Here is a 15,429-nt window from a genome sequence, read left to right as displayed (position 1 = left end):
TTCCATTCAGCTCATGATCTCACAGTTCATGAGTTCAAGCCTCATATCAGGCTCTGCACTGACAGTGTAGAGCCTGCTTGGGATTCTCTCTCCCCTCTCTCTCCCTGCCTCTCTCTCTCTCTCTTACTCTCTGTCCCTCCCTAAAATAAATAAACATTTAAAAAAATTAATTAATTTTTTTCAGACATTTTTCTTTCCTTCTTTCAATTTTTGGAGCAGAGTCTTACAAAGTTACTGAGTTCTTTTTGTTCCTTCTGAAATCCCTGGGCCCTGGCTTCTTGGCAAATAACTCACTGAAAAGGCTAAATAAAGCCCCCCTCATCAGGGTGCTTCAGCCCAATTAAAGAGTCAATGGAGAGATGTTTGCTCCAGCAAGGGTTTAAGGACACTGCAAATTCTGTAGTGTCATCAACCAACAAATAGCCTTTCGAAGAGAAGAAAATACTCTTGCTTTTTTTTTTTTTTTTTTTTTTTTGAGACATGATTGCATCTGGAGAAGTTTAGTCAAGTGATAAAGATGGAACAAGCAGGACTGTTTACCAAGTTTCCCATGTGAAGAGCAAGTCTCAGTGTGGTTGGGATTCAGCAAATGCCAAAAAGGATGACTCTCAATAACTAGAGATCATCCAAAAGAGAAGGGTTTCTTTACATACTTATAAGAGATTGTAACAGTGAAGCTGTAGGAGTTCCCAGTCAATGGACAATCTGGGGTTGAATGCTCTAAGCAGAAGGAAGAGATCCATCCAGCGGTTTCTGCCAATTTTTATAACCAGCTCATTTGTGTTTTTAACCATCAAAAAGAATTCCTTGTTGTTATGGTTTTAACATCTCATCTTCTTTATGAACCCCCATACTGGAACCAAAAGATTCTCTTCAAGTAACAGGATGGCTGGTAATCCTTAATCTTCTTGATCTTAAGGAATCATGCCTTTGCATAATTTCTTTCTTTTTTTTTATTTAAGGCAGGGACAGGAGGGAAGGGGCAGAGGAAGAAAGAGAGAGAATCTTAAGAAGACTCTATGCTCAGCCTGAAGCCCAATGCAGGGCTTGATCCCGTGACCCTGGGATCATGATCTGAGCTGAAATCACGAGTTGGACACTCAACCGACTGAGCCACCTTCATATAATTTCTGATAGTTAATGGAAAATGCATACACAGAATGTGCAAGCATAATGATAGGGTAAAATGATCAAATGGTAACTTGAAATAACAAGTGTTAGAGAAGATGTGGAGAAAAGGGAATCCCCAGGTACTCTTGGTGAGAATGTAAATTGGTGCAGCCACTGTAGAAAATGGAGGCTCCTCAAAAACTTAAAAATAGAAACACTATGTGATCCATCGATTCAACTACTGAGTATTTACCCAAAGAAAATGAAAATACCAATTCAAAAAGTTATATGCCTTTCTGTGTTTATTGCAGCATTATTTATAATAGCCAAGATATAGAAACCCAAATATCTATCCATACATAAATGGATAAATAACATGTGGTATATATAATTTTATAAATATATATATATATAATTGAATATTACTCAGCCATAAAAAAAGAATAAAATCTTGCCATTTGTAACAAACTGGATGCACCTAGAGCATATTATGCTAAGTGAAATAAGTCAGAAACAGAGACAAATACCATATGATTTTACTTATATGTGAAAAACAAACAAACAAAAAAGCAGAAACAGACCCATAAATATAGAGAACAAACTGGTGGCAAGGGGTTCGGCAGAAGGGGTAAAATGGAGAAAGGGAATGGGAGGTACAGGCTTCCAGGAAAAAAAATAATAACTTTTCTTTGAAAGTCATTTATTAAACATAATTTTGTTTCAGGGAATTTTCTAAAAAATTAGTACATCTTTACTTATTCAATATAACAACGCTGTGACTTATTGTTATTGTTATTCTCACTTTCCTCATGAGGAAAACTTTTCACACATCCAACAGAGTTTTCAAATGTGCTCAAGGTCACAAGACTAACAACAGAGGTAGAATTTAAACCCAGGTATGACCCAGGGTAGAATCCATACTGTATTCTGTCTCTCCTAGAGCTGACATCCATCACACATTTCCACGAGCCCAGTAAAATGCATTTTCTGCATGCTAGCTAACATCGATGCACAAAGAGCTACTAGTCCTGAAAATGTGTCTAACCCATCATCTTTTACACATCTGATATCTTTAGCCATGAGGTGAGCTGAAGCAAGCCTACTTTGATTGACATGATAAAGTTTTGATCCCAAAGGGCAATTCAGGGCATTTAATAAAAAAGTGGGGTGGGAGTTACAGAGAGAACATGTTCAGGGAGCTATAGAAATACCCCCACTTGTCACTAGGAGAAACAGAGGAAGTCTTGTCAGTCTTTTGCACTTTTATGCATCCCTGCTGTCTGCTGATCTTCCCTTAGTGGTTCTATTAAAGGAAAACAACAACTCTTATTTCATTTTCTGTGGACACCATAGACCCACTAAAGGCTTACTCTACCTTTGGAAACCTAGAGACAAAGGACCCAGTCACAGTGTAGGAGACTGAATGCCAGAGACTGGAGGGATGTCCATTTGCTGACTACAAACCCACAAAAACGTATGCATAGGTTCTATAATCTTCCCTTGACTCATGTTTTTATCTTTCTCTGTTGTCTCTGAGAATGGTAGCTACCTTCTAAAGCCCAGGGCAGTGCATTTTTGAGAATGTCTCCTCACAACTGGCCTGGCTGAAATGAAAGGAGACCACTTGGCCATAAGGATCCCTCCTCCTCAATTCTACCCCCTCAGCATCAGTAGGTTCCAATCTTCCAGCACATCCATGCTGTCCCAGTTTCTTCTGTTGAAAGAGAAACACTTCTCTTATCAGTTAATTTATCACTAAAACATCAGAGATTCAAATTCCCTCCCCTCTCCTTCCCACTCATCTCCCTCAGGTAGTACTTGAATTTTAAAAGAGGGCAAAGCTTGACACAAGGGAATCATTATGGCAGAGGAGTGGTGTTTGGGAAGGGGAGGCCTTCCTGGTGATCCAGTCCATTCACAAACATGGCCATTCCCTCGTGTGGCTATGTGTGTCACCTAAGCCTCACTTAGGCTGGAAGGATTTCAGAATTATTTGATTTTCAGAATTTACAGTTGAAGACTCCAGATAAATCTACTAGAAATGAGTTCTACTGATCTAGTTCTTAGCCTAAGGGCATATACATGCTAGTGACTCCTTCCACCCACCTCTTACTTCTATGCCCTTCCTTTGCTTTTGCAAAGGAAGAAAGTTAGTTTTTGCAACTAGAGATACACACTATAAAAAATGTTCTTGGAAATCTAATATGCATTTTCTGCTCTCAAAGAGGCAGCAACGGGTAGCAACAAAGTGTTACAAGACAATAAATAACTAAGGACAAGATAAGAAGTGTGTGTGATAAGAAGCGCCCACGGAGTTCAGGTGGGGCTAGAAGACCCCAGTGGCCTAGCATAACAACAAAGGCTTTCTATATGAGCATGGACAGGAATATGTCTTGAATTTGAATAAGTGCAAAAGGGGCGGGTAGGCATGATGGACAGTATACAATATGGCCACTGTATTTTGTTCTTTTATGCATATGCATAAGCTCCTCCCACAAAGAGGAAGAGCCTATTGCCCCCCTTGACCTGGGCAGAACTTGTGATCTGCTCTAACCAATAGAATGAAATGGGAATGACATTTTGAGACTTCTGGCTGCACAAGCCTTCAAAGGACTAGCAGCTTCTACTTCTTCCCTTATGGAACCCAGCTGCTGTCCTGCAGGGAGGTCCTCACTGGGCTACTGAATGATACACAACCACACAAAGAGATGTCCTTAAAGATAAGAGGCCATCCTGGTGGTTCCAGGTGAATAAGCCTAGCTGACTCTCCATGGAGGAGAAGTGCCTAGCAGATCCTGCCCCAATTTCTAATTCATGGAATTGTGAAAAATAACAAATTATTGTAGTTTTAAGGCACTAAGTTCTAGAGTGGTTGGTTAAATGCTGACAAAAAAGGGGAGTACACCCGTGATGGGATACTTTCTCCATGAAAGGATGGCACAAATAAAAGGAGAATAAATGCTCATGGTATTTGGGGAGCACTAAATCAAGTAAACCAGCCTGGCTGGGGTAGGCATTTCAGATTAGCAACTGGAAGAACAGATTGATAAACTGAGTCGAGATAACTTCAATGTAGGAAGGGGAGCTTCAAGACTATTCATCAATGCCTTCTGTAGCAGATGTGGTCAGTGTCCTATCAGTAGACCTTTGCCCTTAAGCCTCAATGCCTACCAGCTCAATATCCAACCACCAGCATATGCGGTGCATTGCCTGAGTACTTCCTTTGGTCCCTAAAGCCTACTTTGCCTGTGAAACAGGCCAGACATGCTGAGGAAATACTGCCCATGAAAAGTAATCCTCAGCTAATGATTGATGGGAGTTGGTGTATAAATACTTTGGCTCAGGTGGACTTATTCTAAGGCAGATGTTCTATACCATTTCTCAAAGTTGCCTCGATAGAATTAAATCCCAGTTACCCACAATGGTAATTTGCTTTAAAGTGCACTTTAATGGCTGCCTGCATTTTCCTGTCTGTCAACCCCATTCCTCAACTGGCATTTCCTCAGATCACTTCCCAATAAACTGCTTGCTTTGGGGGAAACCCAAACTAAGATACTTTCACTTTACAGTTAAGAAAAATAAAGCCTGGGCCCCCTAGGTGGCTCAGTGGGTTAAGCAACCAACTCTTGATTTTGGCTTGGGTTATGATCTCACAGTTTGTGCGTTTGAACACCATGTCAGACTCTGTGCTGTCAGCGTGGAACCTGCTTGGGAGTCTCTCTCTCCCTCTCTCTGCCCCTCTCCCACTTGCACTCTATCTCTCAAAAATCAATAAATAAGCACTTAAAAAAAGTAGCAAGAAAAAGCAAAAGAAAGCCAGGATGTAGATTGCTTTGGGTAAGTGCTGTAACAAAGTGAACCAAATATGCAGTTTTTCAAACAAAATAGACATTTATTTCCCTCCATATAACAGTTCAGGGTGAAAGTGCAGACTCTGCTTTAGGGAGTCATTTTGTGAACCCAGGTCTTTGGGCGAGTTTTGTCATCCTCCAGGTCATTGGGCGAGTTTTGTCATCCTCCATATGTAGCTTCCATTAGCATCATTCCAGCCAGTAAGAAGGAACAGGAAGGTGCAAGTATGAGATGACAATTACTCCCATCACTTCTGCTTGCATTCCACTGGTGAAAACTTAGTCACAAGAGTTTACACAACTGCAAGGGAGGCTGGGAAATGTAGTCCAGCTGGGCATCCATGTGCCTAGCAAGAAGAGAATAAATTGGTGAGAAGTGGCAGACAGGATCCCTGACACAGGGAGATTAGGTGATTGCCCAAGTGTCTACAGCCAGTTAGTGGACAGATAGAACTATAAGCCTTCTGCCCACCATTTATTTCCTTCTGACCCCTACATTGATTCCAACCAGACTGTGGCAGGTCTCAAATGTCATGCTTATGAGTCCGATATTCTGCAGGATCCATCTGCTTTCCTCACAGAGTCAGCAAAGCAGAGTAAGTCCTTGGAACCCCTCTTAAATTCAGTCTACACTAGGATGCTGGATTGAACTTTCTGGCCAAAGCCAATGGCCCAGGGAGTCCACAGTCCCCACTATCCATGACCGTCTCCTTTAAGCAGAGCCAGCTAGATTTACACTTAACCCATGTAGCCCCTTGGTACATATTTTAAAAGTAATAATAATAACAGCCTTCTCCCTCAACTTTAATTTGCTGTCGTACCACAGAGCAGTGTCTGAAAATCCATACACATCCATAGTGACAATGGTGTTGAATGGTGCACCTGGAGTTAGGTGAAACTCAACCTGTGGATTGTAATCATGACTCCAGGTGGGAGTGGAGGGAAAGAACCATGGGGCAGGCTGACATCCACAATGATCAGAGACATTTTGCAGTCATCTCTGAGGAATCTGGACTTGTTTCTGTGGCTTGCAATTATCCATAGACTGATAAGTATTGAAGCTCTTTCCTTTTACACCCAGTATCAGAACCCAGCATAGCTTATTTAAATATTAAAATAGAAGAAAATGAGAGGAGACAGGTTTATCTAAGTGAATTCTGTTCCTAACTTTTACATGCTAACCTATATTTTTCAAACTCAGTTTTTCAATAGATTTGGGTTTGAGCTGGCCACATATGTAAAAATCACTTTTTTTTAAAGAGCAATCAGAATCATTCATTCTTTCAAATAATTGCAAAAATTTGTTTATTGGGAGAATTTCTTTAATGGCTCTGCACTGTTCTTTTCCTTCAAATTAAAAAAAAGTCTTTTATCCTTGAAGAAGATAGCCCTTTTTAAAATCATTATTCTGCTCCTTGTCTATTCTGTAACTTTTCACAAGAGAGAAGGCTTATTTCTTTTATAATTAGGTTGGAAATGACAGGGTACATGTTGTTAAATTACTGAATATCACCTAATACTGTATTTCCAATATTTTTACTGCAAGTGTACATGAGTAGCAGTTACCTTTGATTTGAACTCTACAAAATAAAGTGATACTCTAGATTTTTTTCACCAACAGTTTCCAGTTATGTTCAGCAAAGCTCCCTCCAAATGCAGATCTCAGTCTCATTTAGGAAACTGCTGAAAATATGTGTCTAATCACCAAGAAGCCAAGCATTTATCAGGATAATCCTTCCAAACTCATCAACTTTAATGGTATCCAGACGGCTTTTCTGGAGAGGGCTCATTAGTTTAAAATAAAGGAAAGAAAAGAAAAGAAAGAAAAATACCCGCAAAATTTCAATGTACTATGGCTTGACTTACATAGTCAAAATATAATCAGAGTTCCCCATATTCTTGTTTAATAGCCATTTTCTGCCCATATACTGCCTTGAAAAATAGTCAAACAAATGTAAAAAAAGATAAATATCAAGCATAAACAAACTAACGCCATAGGGGATAGGTTGTGTGCATAAAAATGAGTAACATCAGAGCTGCAGATTAAGAAACTGAATATGTTGGTGTTTAGAATGGTTCCCAATTGAATTGATAATGTTCCATTTAAGAAAAGAAATGTTTTCAAATCACTCTGCTGACTGCAAGTCTGAATTAAAGTCAGAAATTAATAAAAAGATGCAGACAGAGACCCCTAATCATAAATAACAGAGACGATTTGTATGCTTTTAAAACCTGCAAGGCACGGGGGCGGAGGGGGGGGGGGCACCTAATGAAATGCAAGAAGAAAGTGTTAAAAAATAGAAATGAATGTGCTTGGTTGAAATGCTATTGTATTCTTGTGACACAATGACTTGTTTTCTGGAAAAGTAATTCTTCAATTGAACCAGGCAAACGTATTCATTGTAAAGTATATTTAGACCTATAGTCTGAAGAGCTTGCTTGTATTTAAAGCTCAGTGCTACCCCAGGCTCATTAGAGTACAAGGACAGAGCTCGATCATATTACTGCTTAGACACTACTCAGAACTTCAGGGTAGTTTTCAGTGGTTTCAAGTACTTAGATTGTTAGCAGTGTAGGAAACAGAAAAAATACTGAATGGGTGAGGTGTATACATCAAACATGTAAGAATGTATAGACAAAGATAAGGATCCCAGTTGAACATCCTGTTATAGTGAAGTCAGTGCAGAACAATTCCAGGGTAAACACAGACTCATAGTCAAAAGAGCTGCAATGCACAGGTTGCAAAATTAGAGCGGTCTGAGTCTCATTCAAGATCAAATGGTTCTTTTCTAGACTTAATATCAGGAACAGGGCTCTGCTATGGGTGGCAGAAAGATAAAAGAACATAATCACAGCTATGAAATCTTCAGTATAGGAACAGGAATAGCAAGGGAAACGTGTCTAAAATTCAGGTCTGTTTTGACAACAGTATGGCATCATTGTGCAAAGTGTTTCCTTCCAAACTGTGGCCAACTCAACGTTTAGGTGACATACTTGTGCTTTGTGGGAAGTTGCTATCAGGATGGGGGTGGGAGGCACTGGCTGGGGGTGAAGGTAGGAAGGAGGAAGTGTGGTCAGGAGGAAGAATGGGGAGAAGTCAGGTAAGGACTATAGGCAGCCAAAATAATTCACCTCTGCTTTTTGGTAATTCATTTTGTCTTTTATGTATTTATTTTTGGAATAAATAATACGGCATGTAGGGAAACATTGAAAGGTACAAGAGGCAATCCAGTGAAAAGTTGATCTCCTCTCACCCACCTACCACATTCCCCTTCCAGTAGATATTTGCATACATAAGTGTAGTCAGTCAATTTCAATCCACGACATTAAAGAAAGCAGCCCCCTATTTCACCCCCCCCCCAACACCCAAGTCTTCTTCCTTCAGGCAGTTCTTCACTCAGTACCCCTCCCCAGCAGGTCTATTAATCTCAGGGTATTTGATACACGACCTGCCGACACCGTGATGACCCAGGCGTTTTTTGTTTTTTTTTTTTTTAAGGGTAGGGTTATTACTTAATAATAATGACTTATCCTACACATTGTCGTCTGCTGATGTTTAAAAGATAAGAAGACATTTGTCTGAGCGGGCGCCTGAGGCCCTCGGAGGACGCTGGGAGACTCTGCCAAAGCGTTTCCAAACTGAATAGTCATTGGGCTGCCAGATAATTCAGAAACTATTTGTATGAGCTGTTTATCAAATTATTAACCGCACAGATGTTGTTTGGCTGAAGAGCAGCTGAATCCCCTCTCTGGCAGCCGCGGAGACAAAGGTCTCCAGGAATAATTGGAGATGTGCATGGAATATTAAATTAATTTACTGCTCTTAATTCTTATGCAAATTCTGACCTCCGATGGCGCCTATCAATTACCCCGCGCGCAGTGAAAGCGAAGGCGACAGTTTCTTTTCTTCTCTTTGCTTTTTTTTTTTTTTTTTTAAGGAACTCGAAAAAGGAAATATTTGCAATAAGCAGGCGGTAGGAGCACCGCGTAACTGGAATTATTTAATTGAATCTCCAAGTTTTCAGGGATGTCCGTAGAGGATAAAACCCCAGGACCCAGGGGAGAAGGCGGGAGGGGTGCAGAGCGCGGAGGAATTTGTTGGTTTGACTATACACCTGCGGAAGGAGGAAAACTGCAGCACTGAGCAGGAACCCGGATAGCAAATAATATATTGGCCTGCAGGCGGTTACCCGCCTTAGTGAGCCTGAGAGCTGAGCGTTAGCGCCGGGCCCCTTTGTGGCAGGTGATTAGGTCTAAACAGCGAGCGTTTGGCAAACCCGGGTCCAGATTTGGAAGCGCCTTTGCGCTGCTTTCCTCGACCGCAACCTGTAAGGTCTTCTGTGCTCGGGATTCCCTTTACTTATTTTTTAAGTGTTTTAACCTGTCTTTACAAACACCCCTCTCCCTCCCACCCCCAAAATTATTCTTTATTTGAACACACACACACACACACACACACACACACACACACACACCGCTGCGCGCGCAAGTTCAACTCCTATGGAAATCCCGGGTAGGCCGAAATGCGATTTAATTGTCTCTTGCGTGGAGAGTGACACCCTCTCTTTTCTCAGAATTAAGCAAACGTCCAGGCTTTGTCTGCGCTTGTGGCTTAAACTGTGCGGTTTCTACGCCCCAGTGGTGGGTTGTAAAACTGGGGTCTCCCGAGTCTTTCATCATCCTTTTAATAAGGAAAACCAAATCGGGCGCATAATGTCATCAGCCCCGGCTCGACCTCGCCGGGACCTCGGCAGCCCGATGATGTAGCCAGCGGCCCCCGGCGCAGTCACGACGCGCCGCCTTTCAGCTCCTCACGGCCCCCACAAAAGCCAGACAACAATATCAATTAATCATGCAGCCGGCAAACAAGGAGATTTATCCCGCGACAAACAGCCCCACCGAGAGCCGCTGAATGGGAATGATTAGCATGTGAAAAGGCGAGCAAAACTCCGCGGTTCAACAGCTAAAGAGCAATTTGATGGGGCTGGGATGGGGAAATTACTTGATTAGCGTCCATCGGAGGAGAGCACGGTAACTGCCCCTCGGCCGGGAATCCGACAAGGGAACAAAACGCGCTGGTAAACTAGGCGACGTGGAAGGAGAGGAAGCAAGGGAGGGTGGCGCAGGGGTCCGCACTGCCTAGAGGAGATCAGGGATGGGGGCGGGAATAGTGAGCAAAGGGGAGGACGCCCTAGCCAAAGCCAAAGCCCGAAGCCAAAGCCTACGGGAGCTGCGACAACTGGTTCTCGCAGCCCTCTCCTCGGGCTCCCAGGCCGGGACAGGGCGGACACAAAGCTCCCACCCAGTGCTGGAGGCCGATTTTGAACGCGCTGCCCCGGCCCTGGTCTGAGAGAGAAAGAGGTGCGTGCGGAGGACCCTCGAGGTCCTGAGAGCCCCCTTGGGGAACCCCAGGGGCGCAACTAGTCGCGGCAGCAGCCTCTGCCTGCTCCAGGGCTCCGGCCCCGGGTCAGTATAGCGAGGGCAGAGGCGCGGTGGTTCCACAGAGGTAGCTCTGTGGTTCCATTCTTGCCTGCTGAGAAAATTGGAGTCGGTCAAGACGTGTCTTCCGGCTCCTCCGAATTTGATCACCCTTTCCCTGCCTCGTCGAAAAGTGGCTGCGTTTGGGCTTGGCGTTTGGCAAGATAAGGGTTCCTTGCTTGCGCCCCCACGGGGAAGCGAAGACAAGTTGGGAGAGAACGCCCTGAGTGCGGGGGGGTGGGGGGGCTGGGGCAGAGAGAGGGGAGCTGGGTGGGGACGCCAGGGCCTTGAGGTAGGGACCTGGATGGAGCACGCGCCGGGACTCTTCGTGGGCTCTGGTGGGCAGCCCAAGGCCTGCCTTGGATCTAGAGGCGCAGGGCCAGAGCGGGCTGCGTGGGAAACTGCGCATCGCCGCCTCTTCCCAGGCCCGGAAGGCAGCTTCAAAGGCCCAGGCGCACAACTTGGTCCAGAGTTTGGTTTGGGCACGCATACTTGATGCTCGCGGACTGCGCTTTTATTTGCTGGGGGAAATGAGTGAAGGGGGAAAACGCTAAGGCGCAGCGCGGCTCAGGGTCCGCAGGGCAAGGCCAAGTGGAAGGTGTAGGCACTCTCAGAGCCCCATCACTCCATCTAGGGCGGGCATCCGCGCCTTTTCCTCAACCCCCGACATTGCCCCGGCACTGAAGTCTGCGCCAAGCCCAGCAGAAGAAATTTAGTTTCTCACTCGACGCGCCTGCAACCTTTCTTCTGGACTCCTGTCCACAAACCCCTGCTCCCTGGCTCCTCCCAGTGCCACGGAAGACAAAACGCTCCCACCCAGTCCCCAAAGGCCCAGACTAACTCCCTCTGGGGCTCGCGATCCAACTCATGCCTCGAATTGGTGTGCACATATGAGTTCCGAGGATGCGGCCTTCAATTTACCTGAGGGAGTCTAATTCGGCCTTCGTGAAGTACATTAACACAAATGTAATAAAGACTTCAAAGGGCAGATTCGCCAAGGCCCCGTTGGTTTTAAATTCACCCATCCCCTTAGCACGAATGAAACAAACACCAAGGAGTCAAATCTTGTTTTACATAAAAGTGAGGGGGGATGGATCGCCCCCATCGAGCTGAACAATTGTCACTCAGTTGAACAGAGTGTCTATTAAACCTCAGCTCGTGACCAATTTTAAAAAGCTTAATTCTTTCTGAAATGTCCCTGGCGGCGGGTGTGCAGCGAACTCTCCCTTTCTCCTTCGCCCGCTTTCTGTCCCTCTGGACTCCTTACTGAAGCCACAGTGAGGCTCCCTTCTCTTTCCGTCCCAACTCGGACCCCGAGAGCCACAGCTCCCGATTTGGCGCAGGTACTGAGGTCAGAGTGTGTCGCAGCGGCCGGCAGGTCTGGAGAGTGCACGGGTAAGCCGGGCGCGGCGGCAGTGGCACGCTCCAGGTGGGAACCCAAGACCCGAGAACCTGCGGAGTGCACAGCCCAACTGCCAACCCCAGACCCTCGGTTGTCTCCCAGCGTCAAAGCCCTGTTGGCACCTCGGCGGCACCCAAGCAAATCCGTGCCTTTCGCACCCGCCCATCTCTCTCTGCTCATCCCTAACTCGCGGTGTATCCCGAAGCACTTTCTCCGGCGGCTAGGGCTGTGCATTTTAATCCCAAATCCAGGTGGATGAACCATCGCTAAATTGGAGGGCGGAGGGGGAGGTGGCAGGAAATCGGGTGGCTAAATGCCTTTGCCTGCAGGGTAGCAGAGCTGTTCCCACCAATAGCGACAGCTCAGGGCTGGCTTTGTAGTTATTTTTACAAGTTCTGCCCGGTGCCCATCATATTGCCCTGAAAAAGCAAAAGAGGCCGCCGCAATTTATTCCAATGGGCGGTTTTTAAGAAGCTGGCAATTTGAACCGGCTGGGTGTTATTTAGTGCAATATGAAATCAAATGATCCTATTTCTCAAATAACAGTGTCTGTGAGGAGAAGTGAATCCTCTGAAAGGGTAATTGTCTGCTGATAGTGTTTCCCATTATACCCGATCTTGGCCTAAATGGTGTTCGGCAGCAGGCTGAGAGCGAGGGGTGAAATCAATGCGCGAACTCGCCCTCGGGAGACAGGGAAAAGGCACTAGCGCTCAGTCCCGGCAGGTTGAGTGAACAATGCCACCCAATGCGCCGCCGGTTTCGACGTCATTTTGCAGATGTCCGACATCATTAAACAGGAGTGATCTTGTGGATGAAAGAAAACTAACTTTTCCTCCTTTTGCAACTTTGGGAGTCGTTAGAAATTGGATATGGCCATCGCTCTCAAGGTATCCTGGCGCCGTTTAGTCAGACTACAGATGGACAATAATCTGGGAAGGAAAACCTAGCTTGGCGCCCGTCATCACAACACATTCATATCGTGAACTCGGGGGTCCCTCCTTCCAAGGACACACTTCTGTCTAGGACTTTCCCAGTCCCATTTCTGGAACCCAAATTTAATTCCGGGGAAAGTATTGCGTCCACGAGGCGTCTGTTATTCACACAGTAAGTGGTACCTTTTGGAGGAAGAAGTTGGCCCCGTCCTTTCAAATTGTCCTCCGTGGGCCCAGCCACTGTTTTGGGTGGAAACCAGATAAAGGGATGCAGCTTGTATCTGACAGAAGCACGGAGGAGGAGCAAACTTCAGGAATGTTTTAAGAACAGGGACATAAGCAGCCTTCCATAATCTCCCGTCTGGCTTTGGGGCGTGTCAGTATGCTGGGGTCTAGTGCCAGCATGCACACTGGTCATGTCCGGGGCTACCTCTCTGCAGAATTATTCCCAGATACGGAGGCGGTCGCAGGCAGCATCCTTGCCTATGAAACCCTTTTACTTAGTACTCAGGCACCTTGAGGGGGTGGCCTCCTCCTTAGAACCTGTGGGCCTGGACAGAGTGGAGTTCGACCGGAACAAAGCTACCCGGGGTAAAGGCGCTTCCAAGGACACACGCAGGCCAAGAGTGAGAGAAGGTTTCTGGGTGTGTTTCCTCCACCCCACCCCACCGCACCTTCAAACTTTTTTTCCTAAGGAGCATTTTTTGTGTTTTGAATATCCTGGGTTTGCAGGTACAGCCTACCTACACCCTCTGGTAATTTGAGGTATGTCGGGCTAAGCCTCCTAGAACAAATTTGTGGTTTGTTTCTGCTCTAGCTAAGCAGGTCCATTCTCATAGTCTCTCTGGATGTTTTGAATATATATATATATATATATATATATATATATATATATATATATATAGTCTCCCCCAGTACTGTGACCTTTGTTTATGCCAAGCAGGGGGGAATCACCACCACCACCACCACCACCACCCTCCGCACTTGGCGCTACTTCCAAATTTTTAAAGAAGCCAAAAAAAAAAAAAAAAAGGGTGGTGATTCCTGCATATCCGAGGAACCCGACCTGGGAAGCTTCTATCCCTTCCTAGCAGGCAGCATCTGCCACCGCACCTCGGAGGGACGTTCTGCCATCGCACCTGGAGCCCAAAACACCCGACACCAGAGGCGCCATTCCTGGAGCTCTTTCGGGCCTCTAGTTGACGATCAGCAGGTAGCCTGGGTTCATCCTGCGGCATCGCCTCTAGCCATTCATTGCCTGGCTGAAAATCCAGCCAGTACCCATCCTCTTGCCAGGCCCGGAGCAGAGCTTGGACACCCCACCCTTGGGAGCCCTGATCGGGCATTTTCATTTCTCACCCTCCTGCTCCGCGTCTGAACAGCCCCAGGTGGTTTCCTAGGGTCTTCTGAAGACATCCTCGCCTCTCGAGGGCCTGCCCTCCCTGTGATGAACGTGAAGCCCTCCGATGAGACCACGAAGACGCGACGCTCCCTCTGGCCCACCGACGGGCTTCTCGGGTTCCCCCTCCAATACTGCCGTCCTCCGCGCAGAGTAGGGGCTCTGCATTGCAGCAAAGGCAGCCGTCTACATCTCGCGCGCAGGAGCTGAGCCAGGGCTGTACCCACGCGGGCCCACGGGGGGCTTTCGCCTCGAAACCTGAGCTCACACTTCCAGAGGAAGGGGTGGCCACGCCTGAGCCTGCCGACCAGTGTTTAAGGAGAAGGGAGTGACAGTAAGGACTCCCTCCAGTAACCTCAAAGGGGCTTAGATAGGATTCCCGCGCCTCCTCCCCAATAAATCAAGCTGGGAACCCCAGAGACTGTCAGCGTCTGTCCGCTTTCCAGAGGCTTCAGGCTTTTGCGTGGTTTTATACTCCCTCTCTCCTTCCGGACGTACCCTAGGCTGGCTTGGACTCCGCGTGGCACTGGACAGGGCTGGGTCCGCGGCTGGGGAGAAGGGGCTTTGGGGGCTCAACCCGGCCGCCACCCCTTGCCTGCAGAGAAACCCTCTCCAAGTCCAGGCGCATGGGGTGGGGGCCGGGCGGAGACCCAGCCGGACCAGGCCGCGCGCCCCCTCTTCCAGGGGTTTCGGGGTCCCAGAGGGACAGGGGATTTCAGAAAGAGATCTTCCCTTTGAGGCCATTGCCCGACCCCTCCGCGCCTTTGCCAAGGAACAGCCGGCCGCTCACCCACCTCTTCCGCGCAGACCCACGCTGCCTGGTGCCAGCACCTCCCCCTCGGCTCTTCGAGTCACCTTTCCCCCCACCTCAAACCCCTACCCCGTCGCCCTCCCCTCCCGCGGCCCACTGACCTTGGGAAGGCGCGGACCCGCCGCTTGCCGAGCCTGCCAGGCACTGAGCGAAGGAAGAGCGCGGTCCGCACTCAGCGGAGACCCGGAGGCTTGGCGGCGTCGGCCCTGACAGGCGAGGGAGCTCAGAGCTCCCCTCCCCCACGCCTTATAATTTAATCACACGCGATATTAAATTATCAAGTCGCTCATTAATCGTCATGCGAGTTACTGGGACTCAGCACGCCGCTGCGTGTTTTGACAGCCCAGACCCGTTCGCGGGGTCGGGGTGTGTCTGGGTTTGGGGGGTGGGGGTGGGGGTGTCGAAGCCCTCGCGAGGAACGCTGCGAGCCCCACCGGGCTGATGGG

General features: G+C 47.0%; 1 long non-coding RNA gene across 1 annotated transcript; it reads right to left on the bottom strand.

Moving 5' to 3' along the window:
• Nucleotides 1–4,976: 4,976 nt before the first annotated feature.
• Nucleotides 4,977–15,212, bottom strand: LOC147582612 (uncharacterized). The gene is made up of 2 exons (XR_015248758.1): nt 15,085–15,212; nt 4,977–5,308 (listed from the first exon to the last, which is right to left on the bottom strand). It is a non-coding gene; the product is annotated as an uncharacterized LOC147582612 (long non-coding RNA).
• Between the last annotated feature and the right edge of the window lie 217 nt (nt 15,213–15,429).

This window comes from Puma concolor, chromosome A3 (genome assembly GCF_028749965.1).
Source record: "Puma concolor isolate L17-30 chromosome A3, mPumCon1.1.hap2, whole genome shotgun sequence".
NCBI lineage: Eukaryota > Metazoa > Chordata > Mammalia > Carnivora > Felidae > Puma > Puma concolor.
This window is presented reverse-complemented; position numbering and strand designations above follow the sequence as displayed.